This window comes from Sinohyriopsis cumingii, chromosome 1 (genome assembly GCF_028554795.1).
Source record: "Sinohyriopsis cumingii isolate HCF-2022 chromosome 1, ASM2855479v2, whole genome shotgun sequence".
NCBI classification, from domain to species: Eukaryota; Metazoa; Mollusca; class Bivalvia; order Unionida; family Unionidae; genus Sinohyriopsis; species Sinohyriopsis cumingii.
Window position 1 is genome coordinate 142,286,632 of NC_142961.1, and position 18,544 is coordinate 142,305,175.

The window sequence follows — 18,544 nt, forward strand, 5'->3', positions numbered from 1 at the left end:
CAACTCCTACTGATGACTCCATTTCTAATTAAGAAAAACTGCATGCGATTTTTTTATATATTAAAGTTTAATTTCAGTCTAAATAAGGGCTAATAATAATAATTGAGTAATAAAGTATTAATTCCACGTGTACAGATTTCGTAAGTCTCTTTGAACAAGTACAGGTCCAGACATGGATGATATATCGAATGCAATTACACAATAAATTAGATGTACTTTATCATTATCAAGCTCTGTCATCCAATTGTGCCTTTGCATGTGAGTTGTTGACTTGACAATACCCAGTTGGTCTATCTAAATGTTAATATGTTATTTCCGTTATTGGCTTGAAGGCTATATTTTATTTTCTGCAACAGGTTACAATATTTAATTGTTTATTGTTTAATTGTTTATAACGCCCGCTTAACTACGAACATTGTAAACACAGATCATGGACACTTATTTTGTTTTATTTATGATTTTCCAACGAAGAGCGTAAACGTTGATCCACCGGAATGTTATGCCATGTAGGGTATGGGTCGATGCCGTACGCAGTTGGTTGGATGTTATACATGGGCAAATAAGGTACTAGAGTAACATTACTAAGTTGTAGTGTGGGTTGGGGTGTATGTTTTGTTCTGCGTCGTATAATATTCATAAAATTCCCTCTTCATTTAAAACATCATTAAAGAAATTCGTTCTTGACAAGCTGGAATTACATATTAAAGCCTTCGAATAGAGAAAGTTATCACTGTGTCCAGAAATAATATGAGCAAGTTGTATTCGATGTAAGCATATACGACTTCGGATATGTTGAAATATGTATAACTGTGTATAGTATATTGTTGAAATGTGTATACTTGTGTGTAGTATATTATTGAAATGTGTATACCTGTGTATAGTATGTTATTGAAATGTGTATACCTGTGTATAGTATATTGTTGAAATGTGTATACTTGTGTGTAGTATAACGTTGAAATGTGTATACTTGTGTGTAGTATATTATTGAAATGTGTATACCTGTGTATAGTATGTTATTGAAATGTGTATACCTGTGTATAGTATATTGTTGAAATGTGTATACTTGTGTGTAGAATAACGTTGAAATGTGTATACTTGTGTGTAGTATATTATTGAAATGTGTACACCTGTGTATAATATATTATTGAAATGTGTATACCTGTGTATAGGATATTGTTAAAATGTGTATACCTGTCTATAGTATATTGTTGAAATGTGTATACCTGTGTACAGTCTATTGTTGAAATGCGTATACCTGTGTATAGTATATTGTTGAAATGTGTATACCTGTGTATATTATATTGTTGAAATGCGTATACCTGTGCATAGTACATTGTTGAATGAAATGTGTATACCTGTGTATAGTATATTATTGAAATGTATATACCTGTGTATACAATATTGTTCATATATGTATCAGCTGATCAGTATATTTACGCATATTAATTCATTTAAATATGTGTGAGTACGTGTGCAAGAATACTTGAGTGTTTGTAAGTATGTTTTTGTAAAATGTTTTTTAATAACATAATCGGTTACAAAATATGAGAACCACGTGGCATATGGGTCCTTCATAACCAGATGTGTTTTCTTCGTTAAATAAAGTTTATTTAATGTTATTATTATTAGTGTTATTATTATTGTTCTATTGTCAGGTATGACATCAGAAATAAATCGATTCTTTTATTGCTAAATTTGTCACAAAAATATAAGTACATTCGTTTATGGCCTACTATTTCGCTGAAAGTCCATTCTTCTATTGCCTACTATGTCTCCAAAAGGAAGACCATTCTTCTATTGTCTATCATGTCGCTAAAAGCTAGTTCAATTTTCTGATGCCTACTATGTCGCTAAAAGAAAGCCCTTTCTTATATTGCCTATTATGTCACTAAAAGAAGTCCATTTTTCTGTTGCCTACTATGTCGCTAAGAGGAAGTCTATTATTCTATTACCTACTATGTCACTAAAACGAGGCACATTCTTCCAAAAAGATTAAGTCTTTTGTAGTTTTGTGAACTTTTATGTTTGAAATAACTTTTCATATTCATATCTGTTTAAATCTCGTAACATAATTTTGGAATATTTTATGTTTGTCTTTAATTTCCTTTTTGCTAAAAATTTGAAACATTATAATAATAACAGTAAGTTCATTGTCACGTATAACATGATGATTATAACTTGAAAATTTCGATCTTTACAATCAAAATTTACATTTCTAAAATAGCTTCGATTCCCTGTAGCAAAGGGAAATTTCATTTGATTTCAATGTGAAAATCGTCTAATGATAAACAGTTTAAAAAGTTGTCTTTTTCGCTCAAATTGAAAAACAAACACTACAGTAGCTGCTTCCGTTCGCGTGGACCTCTACCATGGCCACGTCCTTTGGTCTTACCTTACTGACAAGATAAAATCACCCTACGTCCATCGAAGGCATAATGGATAGTCCATAATATACATTTAGTGAAATAAATACTTTTAAAAACGAAGACATAATTACATTTTGATCTTTATAAAATTGTCATTTCAGCAGTTCTTTACTATGTTGTTATCTATCTTATTTTTATCTTGTTATCGAAGTTTGAAAAGAAACTCGTCCGATTATGACTTCTGCAGATGGATTGCGGTATATGGACCATTAGTCACTTATTTTAGAAGTCTGGGCCACATATTACAATGATGCCATCTTGATACAGTCAAAACTGATGAGTAAGTTACTTCAGCAGTACCATGTTTGATATACAAGTTACTATAGGTATTGTAAATGTTTCATCCCTTGTTCCTCACCTTCCCGCTGAGAGCCACGTTTTCTCTCCTCTAAATTTCACCTAACCAGCTTAATTAGATTAGTTAGAGAACCATTTATCAAATGACCAGAACCTACGTGTATAGATAACTCTATACAAATGAAAAAGAGAAAACAAGGCAAGTGGTTTTCCCTTTATTTTGCACCAATGTTGCAATGTACTTTAATAGCATCATTTTCTGGTAACTTACCTAACAACAAAATATACCGTTAACACGTCGCTAAACCTTTCCGCAGGGACTGATCTGTTGTGATTATAAAAGCACAAGTACTAATCAATCACTTCATCCAATATGCTCTAACGCGGAGTGCATAGCGCACTGTCACTGCCTACGATGCTTGAACTTGCATGAACATCTTACTGTATTTGACCAGATAACGGGGACAAAGCCATGAACATCTTACTGTATTTGACGGGAACAAAGCCATCAACATCTTACTGTATTTGACAGGAACAAAACCATCAACATCTTACTGTATTTGACCAGATAACGGGAACAAAGCAATCAGCATCTTACTGTATTTGACGGAAACAAAGCAATCAACATCTTACTGTATTTGACGGGAACAAACCCATCAACATCTTACTGTATTTGACGGGAACAAAGCCATCAACATCTTACTGTATTTGACGGGAACAAAGCCGTCAACATCTTACTGTATTTGACAGGAACAAAGCCATCAACATCTTACTGTATTTGACGGGAACACAGCAATCAACATCTTACTGTATTTGACAGGAACAAAGCCATCAACATCTTACTGTATTTGACGGGAACACAGCAATCAACATCTTACTGTATTTGACCAGATAACGGGAACAAAGCAATCAACATCTTACTGTATTTGACGGGAACACAGCAATCAACATCTTACTGTATTTGACCAGATAACGGGAACAAAGCCATCAACATCTTACCGTATTTGACCAGATAACGGGAACAAAGCAATCAACATCTTACTGTATTTGACGGGAGCAAAGCCATCAAAGTCTTACTGTATTTGACGGGAACAAAGCAATCAACATCTTACTGTATTTGACCAGATAACGGGAACAAAGCCATCAACATCTTACTGTATTTGACGGGAACAAAGCCATCAACATCTTACTGTATTTGACCAGATAACGGGAACAAAGCCATCAATATCTTACTGTATTTGACGGGAACAAAGCAATCAACATCTTACTGTATTTGACGGGAACAAAGCCATCAACATCTTACTGTATTTGACGGGAACAAAGCCATCAACATCTTACTGTATTTGACCAGAGAACGGGAACAAAGCCATCAACATCTCACTGTATTTGACGGGAACAAAGCCATCAACGTCTTACTGTATTTGACCAGATAACGGGAACAAAGCCATCAACATCTTACTGTATTTGACCAGATAACGGGAACAAAGCAATCAACATCTTACTGTATTTGACGGGAACAAAGCCATCAACATCCTACTGTATTTGACGGGAACAAAGCCATCAACATCTTACTGTATTTGACGGGAACAAAGCAATCAACATCTTACTGTATTTGACGGGAACAAAGCCATCAACATCCTACTGTATTTGACGGGAACAAAGCCATCAACATCTTACTGTATTTGACGGGAACAAAGCCATCAACATCTTACTGTATTTGACCAGATAACGGGAACAAAGCCTTCAACATCTTACTGTATTTGACGGGAACAAAACCATCAACATCTTACTGTATTTGACCAAATAACGGGAACAAAGCCATCAAGATCTTACTGTATTTGACGGAAACAAAGCCATCAACATCTTACTGTATTTGACGGGAACAAAGCAGTCAACATCTTACTGTATTTGACCAGATAACGGGAACAAAGCCATCAACATCTTACTGTATTTGACGGAAACAAAGCCATCAGCATCTTACTGTATTTCACGGAAACAAAGCAATCAACATCTTACTGTATTTGACGGGAACAAAGCAGTCAACATCTTACTGTATTTGACGGGAACAAAGCAGTCAACATCTTACTGTATTTGACCTGATAACGGGAACAAAGCCATCAAGATCTTACTGTATTTGACGGAAACAAAGCCATCAACTTCTTACTGTATTTGACGGGAACAAAGCAATCAACATCTTACTGTATTTGACCAGATAACGGGAACAAAGCCATCAACATCTTACTGTATTTGACGGGAACAAAACCACCAACATCTTACCGTATTTGACCAAATAACGGGAACAAAGCCATCAACATCTTACTGTATTTGACGGGAACAAAGCCATCAACGTCTTACTGTATTTGACCAGATAACGGGAACAAAGCCATCAACATCTTACTGTATTTGACGGAAACAAAGCCATCAACATCTTACTGTATTTGACGGGAACAAAGCCGTCAACATCTTACTGCATTTGACAGGAACAAAGCCATCAACATCTTACTGTATTTGACCAGATAACGGGAACAAAGCAATCAGCATCTTACTGTATTTGACGGAAACAAAGCCATCAACATCTTACTGTATTTGACGGGAACAAAGCAGTCAACATCTTACTGTATTTGACGGAAACAAAGCCATCAACATCTTACTGTATTTGACGGGAACAAAGCCGTCAACATCTTACTGTATTTGACGGGAACAAAGCAATCAGCATCTTACTGTATTTGACCAGATAACGGGAACAAAGCCATCAACATCTTACTGTATTTGACGGGAACAAAACCATCAACATCTTACTGTATTTGACCAGATAACGGGAACAAAGCCATCAACATCTTACTGTATTTGACGGGAACAAAGCCATCAACATCTTACTGTATTTGCCGGGAACAAAGCAATCAACATCTTACTGTATTTGACCAGATAACGGGAACAAAGCCATCAACATCTTACTGCATTTGACGGAACAAAACCACCAACATCTTACCGTATTTGACCAAATAACGGAAACAAAGCAATCAACATCTTACTGTATTTGACGGGAACAAAGCCATCAACGTCTTACTGTATTTGACCAGATAACGGGAACAAAGCCATCAACATCTTACTGTATTTGACGGGAACAAAACCATCAACATCTTACTGTATTTGACCAGATAACGGGAACAAAGCCATCAACATCTTACTGTATTTGACGGGAACAAAGCCATCAACATCCTACTGTATTTGACGGGAACAAAGCCATCAACATCTTACTGTATTTGACGGAAACAAAGCCATCAACATCTTACTGTATTTGACGGGAACAAAGCAATCAACATCTTACTGTATTTGACCAGATAACGGGAACAAAGCCTTCAACATCTTACTGTATTTGACGGGAACAAAACCATCAACATCATACTGTATTTGACCAGATAACGGGAACAAAGCAATCAACATCTTACTGTATTTGACGGGAACAAAGCAATCAACATCTTACTGTATTTGACCAGATAACGGGAACAAAGCCATCAATATCTTACTGTATTTGACGGAAACAAAGCCATCAACATCTTACTGTATTTGACGGGAACAAAGCCATCAGCATCTTACTGTATTTGACGGGAACAAAGCCATCAACATCTCACTGTATTTGACGGGAACAAAGCCGTCAGCATCTTACTGTATTTGACGGGGAAAAAGCCATCAACATCTTACTGTATTTGACGGAAACAAAGCCATCAACATCTAACTGTATCTGACGGGAACAAAGCCGTCAGCATTTTACTGTATCTGACGTGAACAAAGCCGTCAGCATCTTACTGTATTTGACGGGAACAAAGCCATCAGCATCACATAGTAGGTGAAATTCCAGCCTTCATTTATTGGGATTACACTGATAAATAAAAAGTAGGAGAAGTGTGTAAGACTGATATGGACTCAAGATTATTAAGTTCCAAACTCACATGCACTTTAATGAATGTCTGATTCCTAAATAAAATTTACTAACAGGACCTGTCAATCATTTCCAATGTACAAAAAGATAATAAAGTACACAAATTCGATACACCTTGATTACAATACCTAGCTTTGGAATCGACTGCACCCAAGCAGTCCTCATTGATGTTGCCAATACATACCCCAACTAAGATACACACTTCATAACTTATTCCTCCAGGTAACTGTATATCTGAATTAATTTGTAGACAAATACAGAGGTCAAATTTGGAGTGTGTAATATATGGAATTTCTGTCCCATATCTAGCGAGATTGTTTGAGTAGATTTCAAATGTCAACCAATAATGTGTTGAAGAACATAAAATGAAACAATTGCTAAAAGAAGTTTCAATATGCAGACCTTCATCGTCATCATCGACTCTTGAGCTATAAGTTTCTGTATGTTTATTAATTTCTGGCGGAACAATGTTTAGCATCGCGCTTCAAATTTGACTATTGCAACCAATCAATTTCTCGAGTCGATTTGAAGCGAAATGAAGGGATAATATAGTATTACGAATCCGATACAAATTTTCATCAAAAAATTGATTTATCGGATTTCACTGGTTACTGGTTTTATGTCATTCCCTGTTCTAGCATCAGGCAATGAATTTTTGAATGATTGATATACATCTCTCTCTCTCTCTCTCTCTCTCTCTCTATCTCCAGGATATACAGATCGGTACAAAGTAAGGATTTATATATATTTACATATGATTTTTCATGGATTGTTATACTTTCCTACTTCAATCGTCAGTATGTGGAAGTATTTAATTTTATGATAATTTCAGAAAGTGTTGTGTGCTTTGGAATACCATTAGACTGTTTGACTGTGGCTGCACGATCAACTAATTACTAATTTCCACAGAGATTGAGTGTCGTTTCCTCGTAAAGTATTAATTTGACAACATAAGATGGGTGGGTGTTTAGCATATAATTATTACTATGATGACTCCGTATAAGAGACACTGTAATAAGGAATAAAGAATGAAGCAACGAAAAACAGCAAATTCACGGATAAATGAAGAAAATAGCCGGAAGGTAGACGATGATAAAATAGTTTACAATGAATCCAAAATCGGTGCACAATGAATTTAGACTTTGTATTTTCTGTTAGTGAAATAGCATTTGCGACATTTTACAGTTAGTTCACCGTTGAAAACATTCTTCTATGTTTGGTCTGGGATATGACCTTGTTAAAGTCTATATCAGTGTCTAGTCAGTAGATAACCCAATGTCGTTTATTTAATAGAAACGAATCCATAACAATATTTCAATCTTTTATGATAGGCTATGATTGTTGACATAATACGGTTCGTGCGATGAATTTGTCTGTGCTATATTAGATGTAGTAGATACAAAATAACGTCTCTAATCTGTGAAAATCTTGCTTCTATTTAGCTGATGTCTAGATTAAATGAAAAATAATGAAACGTTGTCTGGTAGATACTAGCAACTTTTGCCGACAACATAATTTTTGCCAAGTGATTCTTATAATTAATGGAGTAGAATATATGGGGGGGGGTGTATTTGAAACATTGTAATTATGCCTCATTTTCACATTTCCTTTGCACGATGTTCAACAATTCATGTCTTGTTTTCACACGTCCTATGGATGTTGTTCAATTAATCATTTGCGCAGAAGCTTAACTTATAACTGTAGCGCAGATTGTCTAAGCAAGATATGTTATCACTGCAAGTCAAATATTACCAAGTCAATAACGCGACAGCAAAAGTCATGCTGCTGTTTGCATTAGACGAAAGTCAAATTGTTCCTTCACCATTGAAGTGATGACCAACTTTGCAAGCCGATGGAATAATAAGTAACATCCTTACCCTCTACAAAAATGGTCATTTTTTCCATGTTCAATTAGATGCCAAAAAAAAAAAATTATCTGTTGCCTTACGTGTTACAAAAAGGCAACGTGCTACAAAATTTACAGAATAAGAAATGACAACATTGCATGGGAAGTTCCAATGCGAACATTTGAGATTTCATTCTCCATGAATCCTGATGAGAGTACAGCAATTACAAAAAAAAAAAATAAACTTGCTTCGATTTAAAACTATGGTAACATATTACTCAGCAAGACTGTAGTACACCAATTAGAAAAAGAAGATAATTTCATTCGATGTATTACTCAGTAAGATTAATTCTCTGAAACAAAATTAGTTTTTATGATTGCAGAATTTTATGTAATTGTAGTAGAGCGTCCATAATTTTGACAACAATTTTTTTTTTTTTGAGATATGCATGAAGCCGAGCAGGAATACAAATGGCATTCTGTTTGTAATCTATTGTTCTGACTAAGCTATGATGTCACTTGGCATAAAGGACATGTAAATCTGACAGACACCCATTGCGTACTATATTCTTACAAATTTGTCATCTCCAAATAAAACTGACATTTTAAAGATTCTGAGTCATTCAACATATAATGCCATTGAAAACAAGAGTACAACGAAGAATAACAAAGATTAAAGGTGTTAAAAGGGACTATCTAACTGGTTAACAAATTCATTTACTATAGATATTATCGAGGTCGTCAGAACATGGTCCCTGAATGATACCCATCAGACTTCCAAGTAGCGCAGATCTTTAGATATCTGATTTAATCAGATTCAAAATCTGAAACCTTCGCTGGACCATTGATAAGAATTGCTTTTCTAATGAATTTACATCTTACTCTGTAAAAACCAAATTACATGGGTGGTATAAAAGCAAAATTACATGGGTAATATAAAACCAAATAACATAGGTAGTGTAAAACCAAATTACATGGGTAATATAAAACCAAATTACATGGGTAATATAAAACCAAATTACATGGTGGTATAAAACCAAATTACATAGGTAAACCAAATAACATACGTAGTGTAAAACCAAATTAAATGGATAATATAAAACCAAATTAAATGGGTAAATACAAAACCAAATTACATGGGTGGTATAAAAGCTAATTACATAGGTAAACCATAGGTAGTGTAAAACCAAGTTACATGGGTAATATAAAACCAAATTACATGGGTGGTATAAAAGTAAATTACATACGTACACCAAATAATATAGGTAGTGTAAAACCAAATTACATAGGTAGTATAAAATCAAATTACGTAGGTAGTATAAAATCAAATTCCATGGCTAGTATAAAACCAAATTACATAGGTAGTATAAAAACAAATTACATATGGAAACCAAATTACATAGATAGCATAAAACCAATTTACATAGGTAGTATAAAATCAAATTCCATGGCTAGTATAAAACCAAATTACATGGGTAGTATAAAAACAAATTACATATGGAAACCAAATTACATAGATAGCATAAAACCAATTTACATAGGTAGTATAAAATCAAATTCCATGGCTAGTATGAAACCAAATTACATAGGTAGTATAAAATCAAATTAAGTCGTAAATACAAATCACAAATACAGTAACTTCAGGCTTGTACTTTCGTTGTGATTAAAGTAATAACAAATGCACAGACGTGAACAAAATATGCACCATTTTACAGAAAATAAAATGAAAAAACGAGTGTTAGTATGGAATATGATGGTTTATATTCCTTCTTAACGGGTTTAAATTTTTATGACCTTCGACCTGGAAGCTCTTTAATGTCTAAAAATTATAGTACATCGCAATGGCTGTCTTCAAAAGGTATGTGGTTTACTTTTTACAACAGACCTTTACCTGCAGCTGATATATAAACAATTCAGAGTTGACCTGTAGAAAAAATGTTCACTTGGGAATATTAATTACTATTATCAAAGATAGATTTTGAAAGTGTAAATCAGCATTTTAAATTTTCTATAATTCATGTTCTCTACTCAAGTAATTCCTGGCAGGAAATCATGGAAAACGTGAAATAAGCAAATAACTGGAAGGGGTTTCAGCTAGACAACTATGTAAATGCCCTACGAATTCAAGAAAGGTGCGTTCAATCATATCAACACCCATAGCTATGATCTATAAAAAAAGATCCGATATAAACCTACCAGTAGTATCAGGCTAAATATGTTGATTCCTAGACAACTGGCCAGCTTCTGTGCTAACTGCCCAACTTTAACGTCTTTAGGTTCAAGTGATATGACACCGACCACGATGCCTTATTCAAGGTAATGCTGTCAAATTAAATACAAAATCATCATCGTATTAACTGTAATTGCAGCAATCAGACCTTCAATGTCATTTCTAATATTGTCACTTAATTGATCTTATTTTTCCCTGTTCGCTTTGAAGTGAATGTTGGAATTATGCGATCTTGCATGTAGGTGAGCATGTTTTTGATGTCCCGCTACCACCATTATGCCTTTCAAGATAAAGTCTTTCGACCTTTCAGATGTAGCTATAGTAATTAGTAGATGATACAAAGATTTTATAATTTTTATCCTGGGCAAATACGCCTTTGCTAGGCTTGACTTAAATTACTATTACAAATTTTGCCTCGTGATTTTTCAGCGATTCAAAATGAATTCTCTTTGAATCGAAATCTATAGCAGTTTAAATTCCTAGATCCATTCATAAAATATGCAGAAAAGAGTCCCGAAAACATTTCAGAGCAAGATTGGCAGCCGCAGTATCAACCACATAAGCACATACTCATTTCATATTAACGATTGCACCTCTGGCACTCTGATGCAATGAAAATCCAACAACAGCTGAATATTGATTGTCACTAAAACGCAATCTAGAGTTAACAATATCTCTGTTATACAGCTCTGAAAAATAAACACGTGCTCCTTTAACATTTGCTCCTTACATAAGAACAATAAATGTCAAATTTTTCCCAGCAGCATTAAGTAAATTGTACTACTTCTGTTAGACGTAGTGTTGAAATAGTCATGGTTTTGTATAAAATAGGGCTGCATATCTGTCACGATGTGGTACGATGATGTGTGAGATACCCCCCACGCACACACTCCCTATGGTGCTCTGGTTATCGCTATCTAGGAAAATGATCGACCACGGTGTTACTGCCCGGATCGAGAAAACAATAGAATAAAATATGAAATTAATGGATGGAATAACAGAGATCGGAACAGAGATATGGAATAGAACAGCACAAGAAACCGTATGTATAATATAACAATATATAATTTTAAAAAAATGCATTTGAACATGACATTAGAGTGATTCACTTTCTCTTAAAAATAGAGCTACAAAACTTATGCGAAACTCAATTAGCCGTTCTGCTATACCGATAAAACAAACGGTATCATATAATCGAATTACTGACTGAGCTCAAATTGCCGGCATGTCAGCATCACCTGGTGCTTACGGTCCTTTCTTAATCTCTATTGGTGAAAGGTCGGTGTTGCCATATTTCAATTCTCTCTCTCTCTCTCTCTCTCTCTCTCTCTCTCTCTCTTCTTTTTCTTCTTCTTCTTCTTCTTCGGGTCACCAATCGTCTTGGTTGTAGACTGTGATCGTTCCACGGTGCATTATAGAGCCAATACCCAGCCTAAATACGTGACAAGTTTTTGTTTCTTCTCCTGGGATCAAATAATATTCTCACTCTTTATATCAGATATTGCCTTATTACAATTCAACATAACAAAGTTAATATGGGCAGTTCGCCACCTAATACACACTCACGGATCTATTACTATAACTTAATGGCTTTTCTAGCTGCTCCTCGGATTCCTGAGAACAACCATTACATAAATAGACCTTTAAGATAGGTATCACTGTCCCGCTGTGGCTATCAATTACCAGCTGAACTATGCCTGTCGACACAAGCTCCTAATGCTAACACCCTCTAATCTCAGTTGAAAAGAATTCACAACTTAATTACACAACGCATAAATGGACTTCACTCTTTGTCCAAATTATGTGACATTGCTAATTAGCGATTCACTGACATATATTTCCAGACATAGAAAAATCAATTGTCAGCATACGTGATACAAATCATTTAAGACAAATACATTAATTTGCACAATGCGTATCATAGTAATGAGATAAATTACGACACTAGATGCTTGATGTTCCATACAAAATCTCTAAACCCCAAACTCTTTCATATAATACATAAGTCAAATAACATTTGAGACAAAATGCATGGAAATAATTACTTCGGAACTCAAGGAATTTTTATATATATTGATTTAAAATGAATACATTCAACAAATAAAATTACAAACTTACATCAATGAACATATCTTGTATGCAGCTGAGACTAACCTTGTGATGTATTTGAGGCTCGCACCTTTCTATGAAGTTGAAACCTTTCGTGTCCCTCACTTTCCGACACGCGTCCCTTAGTCAATTTAACGAGAAAATTACTTTTTACTAATTCTTGCTTGCCTAAGAAACTTTCACTAAATTCGCGACGGGAATTTCTTAAAAGCCTGAATTCCGTCTTGGAACCCAAACCTCCTCCTTTAGCATAGCCAATCATGATTAGTTTCTCTTACCGCCAAAATTTTCATCACTTCCATCGAGGTCAGAATAATACATTGTCTGCATTTATTAAAAACTATTTTGATAAAAATTCATTTTATGACAGCTGTTTCAAATGGCCCAAGTTTTCATAAAATTCTTTCTGCTTTGTCTCAAATCTCGTCATTTTCCGTTATTGACCTTACGTTAACGTTGGTCTCTTCCATGTGTCTGACCGATGTGAACAGAGTCTAATTAAAATTAAATCCATGCCCCAGATAATTAGATCCCACCGCTCGCAATCAGCAATTTATTGCGTGCCCAGTTCATACACCAATCTTAATGTTTACGTGTCACGCTGACCACGACAGAATGTACTGCTAAATTATCTCTTCACAGTTTTGTACCATTACAATATCTGACACACTTTGCGAGTTCTTGGTATTGTTTCTTGTCGTTCCCATAAATAACATATGTCAGACAGATGCAGTGAGTCGATCAGCCATGCGCACTTTAGTCTGTCTAGAATACACAAGATTATCTTGACCTAAATCAATGGCATAAGCAGTATAGGTATTATCTGAGCTGTCTCTGGTTCCGTAAACATGTGATAAATAACTTTGGCTTACTGTTAACCTCAGTGAGAAATAAGGGCATTGAACAATATGCGACATTATATGATGCTTCATAAATAGTCCCATTAGTTTCACGCTCTAGCTACCGGTCGATATCCATCGGTACTGACTGTTTTTAAAATAAAAATGTTCACCGCATTTTTATATGGTAAACACGTACCGGCTTTCTTTGAACTACTTCTAGCAACTGCTAAATATGGCGACGGAAACGTGTAACACTGACCACGTCATACATCTGATGGCCACCATATGCCGAGAAAAACCGTAAAGCTTTCCTTTAAAGGATCAGTAGATTTAGCTCTTATCTCTCATCGAAATTAAATAAAGACACTCGGAATACTTCCAAAGATTTAAGTTGCAAAGAGAAAAATAAAAATTAAATATGATATAAAAGTAATAAAATGGACGGCTAATAATCGCTAGCTGTGGCTGTTAGTACAAGAGAGAGAGAGAGAGAGAGAGAGACAGAGACAGAGACGGAGAGTCAGGCTGACCTTAACACGATATATCAGTCAACAAGTTCTCTTTCACGTAAACAGTGCACTTGTATCCACTCTGAACAGCAATGTTTTATCCCGTACGCGGAACTGAATGAATAACAAGCGACTCCAAAATAAATCTACATCCGTCTATGAAGTATTATCCAAGACCGATGGACCACAATACCCTGGCAACAATTATGACGCACACTGAACTTTCAAATTTACTCGTCATCATCATAACAGTACTAAGGCAATCACAACGATAACGTAGACTTAATTTTACTGGTTTATCTTTTCATAATTGTTTCTTCAATTGTCATTCATTTTTCTTACTAGCAATATTTTGTAATATTTCTTTGACTACATGACATGCGTTTTAACTTAGTGTTGAATAAGGATAACCATATACGCGCGCTGCTAGTAAAGTTACGTGCATTGCTGTGTTGTTTTCATGTTTCGTTCACTGAATTAACGACGTGTAAAATTGTTCAATAAATCGTAGAAATTATTTGTTTATTTGAATTGTGCTATTTCTATATCATAAACACCGTTTCCTTATATGGTAAAAACGTGACCGCATTCGATGAACTACTTCTGGCAACAGCTAAATAAAACTGGCGTCCGAACCACGGAACGCTCACCACATGATAAATCTGATGACCAACAGATACCGACAAAGACTGTCACCCTTTCTACTTGACACCAGAGCTGTAAAATAATTAATCATTAGCTCTCTCATCGAAATAAAAAATATCTATAATACAAAAGGAATAAAGAAACGCTGAATACATTCAAAGAGTTAAATTGCAAGAATATATATATATATATATATATATATATATATATATATATATATATATATATATATATATATATATATATATATATATATATATATATATATATATATATTGAAATGGAATGCTAGTGATCGCTAGTTGCTGCTATTACTATGAAAGAGCGAGCGTGTGCGTGTCAAACTGACTTTGATACAATGTATCAGACAAGAAGTTCTCTTTCACGTAAAATATTTCACTTGTATTCACTCTGAATCTCAATGTTTTTTTCTGCGCAAAGTATTTATTAAAAAACAAACGACTCCAAAGTGATATCTATATCCTATTTCAGGTATTATCCAAACCGATGGACCACAATGGACCCTGACATGACGCACACTAAACTTTCAAATTTACCCGCCACAATGAGAAAATCAAAACTATAACTGTAAATTTAATTTCTCTGGCTCGTTTTTTCATAATGGTATCTTCAAATTTCCTTCGTGTATTACGTCTTCTTTTGTTGTTGTTGTTGTTGTTGTATATTTCATTATTTTTCTTTGGCTACATAACATTCTATCCTCTTTAACACACTTAGTTTTGTTCAGTGCCCAAAGATAATTACCCCATGTACGCGCGTGTCTCCATAACAGTAAGACAACGTGTATTACTATAGTGTTCAGGCTTCATTCCTTAAATGAACGACGTCTAAAATAGTCGATTAAACTTTGAAATATTTTTTTCAATAATATTAGTTTTATAACATCACAGAATGATTAATATGTATGCAGAGGCGTAGCTATGATATTTTGCGCCCGGGGACGAACTATAAAATTGGCGCCCCAGCCCCCTCCCCGTTTAATCACATTTTTGAATATTACCCTTGTTTACTTATTATAATGTAACGTTGTAAGCCTCATTTTGGCGCCCCTGTACCTTGGCGCCCGGGGACATATGTACCCCCCTGCCCCATCCCCCCAGCTACGCCTCTGTATGTATGTTTATAAGTACATAATATAAAAGGTTATTGACCAAGTGTTAAGAAATATCGGGACCTAGTTCGCAAGGTCGGACATCCTAAGTCACATGACATCGGGTCCAATAGTTTTCAATACTCAATAACTTACCCTAGCAGAAGTGTGTCTTCTGCATTTTAGTGGGCTTTCATTCCTGAAACTTTCTTGGAAATTTCAATGGTAAATATATAAAGCACTTTGAAAGAAATTTTGTTCTCTGATGAGATGGCGTTTAACTTAATATAGTCTTGATGATCATGGCTGACAAAAACTTGCATTGTTTACAAGTACTGAGATGATATATAGATTCCAGGGACAATCGCATTAGACAAATATGTCGGGACCTCATTACCTTCCCGTTCCGGTGGCCTAATGGTTAGAGCGTCCGCCTCGAAAGCGGGAGGTCGTGGGTTCGAACCCTGGCCGAGTCATACCAAAACTTACAAAAATGGTACTAACAGCTGCCTAGCTAGACGCTCATAAATTAAGAGGTTAGTGTTAGGACTGGTTGGCCTTTGTGTCAGGATAATGTGACTAGATGGGACATCATGCTTCATGTCTGCGGCATGATGCCCCAGTGCTAGACATCACTATAAACTGCCACACTGCAGACATCGTAGCGATATGACTGAAAAATCGTTAAAGCTACGTCAAAAATCCTAATCACACTCACACATTACCTTCCGTGTGTATATGTCCCAGAGTGTCGGGACCTCATTACCTTCCATGTGAATATGTCCCAGAGTGTCGGGACCTCATTACCTTCCATGTGGATATGTCCCAGATTGTCGGAACCTCATTACCTTCCATGTGGATATGTCCCAGGGTGTCGGGACCTCATTACCTTCCATGTGGATATGTCCCAGAGTGTCGGAACCTCATTACCTTCTATGTGGATATGTCCCAGAGTGTCGGAACCTCATTACCTTCTATGTGTATATGTCCCAGAGTGCCGGGACCTCATTGCCTTCCGTGTGTATATGTCCCAGAGTGTCGGGACTTCATTACCTTCCACGTGGATATGTACCAGAGTTTCAAGCCTTTCTATTATAACAAACAGAGTTCTACTAATATGTGCAACCAGCTTCTTTCCAGAGGAAAACAAAATATTGAATTCTGGACGATGATTTGCGATGTTTATACTTTTTACCAAATTAAAATTTCCTTTTGTTAGTTTCTACAGTAATTCATGGTATTATATAATATTGACCTTCATGTTCTTATCCTTGCCATTTTTTTATTTGCAAGACGGGGAGTCTATCGTTTGCTAGTATGGATTAAAGGTATGCGGGCAATATTTTAATTGTTATTTCATAATCGTAAATTTTGTGGAACAATGAATCTCTCAGATGAACTTGCAACCTCTGCACATCTTAATTTTTGAATATATTTTGAATTGTATTTGGCACGTTCATGTTAAATCTTTGTTGGAAGATAAACGTAAGGATGTATTTGGCAAGTTCCTATTAAATCTTTGTTAGTAATATACCGTAACAAAATCAACTATTTGTACCTCTGACAATGACCCGGGCGTAAACTTTATGACCGTCTTTTCCTGAGGGGCCCATTGATTCTACGCCATGGTTTCGGCTCACAGTTTGTTAGAAACATACTTGTCTTCTGCCTCGTATCACAGGAAAAGATGGATGGGTTCGTCTGATGAAAGCTCGTTAAGAAGAAAGAGTACGAGGGAATATACAACTGTCATTTCTGATCCATACTAAAATAACTAATGTTTCCAAAGTAATGAGCGATATCACTAAGAAGTAGATTTCTTAAACGGTGAAGGTAAATACTTAAGTGCGTCAAAACTGGGGTTGAAAAAGATGGACCACTTTGCTGTACTGTATGCATTTTTGTTTTCGTAATGTGCTATAAATCACTTAGATCTTCGAGAAAGCAAATGGTTTTAGAGAACGATTAAAACTTTGTTGCGAACGTACACCTTAAAAAGGGACTAAAAGAGTTATCGACACAAAATGAATGTCGTAAAGCTCCGTGGGGAACATTCATTGTTTCTGGTAAAGGTAAAACTTTAGAAATTTAATCTCTAGTATGCCATTATGACAACAGATGGCGACACGAGTTGGACAACAAAGACGATACTGATAAAACTTAGTATTTACATTGTTGCAAGGCCAAATCTGTATGAAAACAGAAGTTGGAATGATGTAATTGTAAAGTTGATATACAGAATATACAAAACTTGTAATAAATGACAGCGTTTGTCATACGACAAACTACAGAATCAATTCAGTAGTTGGCAAATCGCAAGATACAATGACGCAGAAGGAAAGTAGATAGAAAAACTTGCAAGCAACCATTAACAGCTTGGATCAATGAAAAATAAAAAATTCATGACTAGAATAATGAATTTAGCACTTGCAAGCAGTCATTTACAATAATGCAGACGGAAAGTAGCACTTGCAAACTGCCACGTCCAATTTGCATAAAGAAAATACAATATACATTGATAGAATTATAAAAGTAGCACTTGCAAGCAGCCATTTACAATAATGCATCAAGGAAGATTGGGAAATACAC

General features: G+C 35.3%; 1 long non-coding RNA gene across 3 annotated transcripts in view; it reads right to left on the minus strand.

Moving 5' to 3' along the window:
- The window catches only part of LOC149808042 (uncharacterized), a 39,307-nt gene extending 24,936 nt beyond the window's left edge, over nucleotides 1-14,371 (minus strand). Inside the window, exon 1 of one of the 3 annotated variants that reach the window (XR_016418445.1) lies at nucleotides 14,221-14,371. This is a non-coding gene — a long non-coding RNA (uncharacterized LOC149808042). Of the gene's footprint in view, nucleotides 1-10,705; nucleotides 10,834-12,893; nucleotides 13,832-14,220 lie in introns of those variants that run through there. The other 2 variants (XR_016418427.1, XR_016418452.1) reach the window with 2 other exon arrangements.
- Between the last annotated feature and the right edge of the window lie 4,173 nt (nucleotides 14,372-18,544).